Source organism: Arachis duranensis, chromosome 9, assembly GCF_000817695.3.
Source record: "Arachis duranensis cultivar V14167 chromosome 9, aradu.V14167.gnm2.J7QH, whole genome shotgun sequence".
NCBI lineage: Eukaryota > Viridiplantae > Streptophyta > Magnoliopsida > Fabales > Fabaceae > Arachis > Arachis duranensis.
Genome location: NC_029780.3, coordinates 33,094,508 through 33,096,077, shown reverse-complemented (window position 1 = coordinate 33,096,077; position 1,570 = coordinate 33,094,508). Strand labels below are relative to the sequence as shown.

At 38.9% G+C, this 1,570-nt stretch overlaps 1 non-coding gene across 1 annotated transcript; it reads right to left on the bottom strand.

Annotated features, from left to right (window-relative positions):
* Positions 1-741: 741 nt before the first annotated feature.
* LOC127742123 (small nucleolar RNA R71) lies at positions 742-845 on the bottom strand. Its single transcript, XR_008003310.1, has one exon. It is a non-coding gene; the product is annotated as a small nucleolar RNA R71 (small nucleolar RNA).
* Positions 846-1,570: the final 725 nt, after the last annotated feature.

Sequence of the window (1,570 nt, the reverse complement as noted above, 5' to 3'; positions counted from 1 at the left end):
ATAAAAACAAAAATATTTTAATTCTAGTTTCTGTTTTTACTTCTAATTTTCGAATTCTCTAACCCTTTTTATTCGAATTCTTCTTCCCTTCTCTCTATCTTCATTCTTCTTTCTTCTTCACATATCATAGGGAGTTCTCTATCCTTGAACATAGACCTCCCATTCTTCTTCTTTCTTGTCTTCTTTTCTTGTTTATGAGTAGAAACAGAGATAAAGAACCTCTCTTTGATCCTGATCCTGAACCTGAGAGGACCCTAAGGAAGCGGTTGCAACAAGTTAAACCACAACATTCTGGAGGAAACTACACAGAGCTATTCGAACAAGAAGCTGAAAAACACATATGGCAGCTGAGCCAAATAATGTAGGAGATGTAAGAAAGGTTCTTGGTGACTTCATTGCACCAACTTCTAACCTCTATGGCAGAAGTATCTCTATATTGCCACTAGAGCTAATAACTTTGAGCTAAAGCCTCAGTTAGTCTCTCTAATGCAACATAATTGCAAGTTTTATGGACTTTCACTGGAAGATCCACATCAGTTCTTATCTGAATTCTTGCAAATCTGTGATACTGTTAAAACCAATAAAGTGGATCCTGAGGTTTACAGACTTATGCTTTTCCCTTTTGCTATTAGAGACAAAGCTAGGATGTGGTTGGATTCTCAACCTAAGGAAAGCCTAAATTCTTGGAAAAAGTTGGTTAATACTTTCTTGGCCAAGTTCTTTTCACCTCAAAAATTGAGCAAGCTCAGAGTGGAAGTTCAAACATTCAGACAAAAAGAGGGTGAATCCCTCTATGAAGCTTGGAAAAGATACAAGCAATTGATCAGGAGGTGTCCTCTTGACATGCTCTCAGAATAGTCTATCCTATGAATCTTCTATGATGGTCTATCTGAGATATCCAAGATGTCCTTGGATCATTCTACTAGTGGATCACTCTACTTAAAGAAAACGCCGGTAGAGGTATAGGAACTCATTGAAATGGTTAACCAGTTGATGTATACTTATGAGAGAAACCCTATGAACAATGGGGTAGCTCAGAAGAAAGGAGTCCTGAAAGTTGACACTTTGAATGTCATATTAGCTCATAACAAGATAATGACCCAACAGGTTAATATGATCTCTCAGCACTTGATTGGAGTGCAAGCTTCAACTAGCAGCACTCAAGACACGTCCTATGATGGAGACGCCTATGATCCAGATCAACCCATGATGGAAAAGGTGAATTACATGGGAGAACCCTATGGAAATACCTACAACTCCTCATGGAGAAATTATCCTAATCCTCATGGAAGGATCAACAGAAGCCTCAGAAAGGCTTCAATAATAATCAAGGTGGAAGAGCCCAGAATAGGTTCAACAACAGACCAAAATTCCCATCTTCTCAGCAACAGATGGAGACTTTTAAGCAGAGCCTTTCTAACTTAGCAACCATAGTCTCTGAGCTCTCTAAGATCACTCACAATTTCATAACAGAAACTAGGTCCTCCATCAGAAATCTAGAGGTACAAGTTGGTTAGCTGAGCAAGAGAATCCCTGAGATCCCTCCTAACACTCTTCCTAGTAACACTGA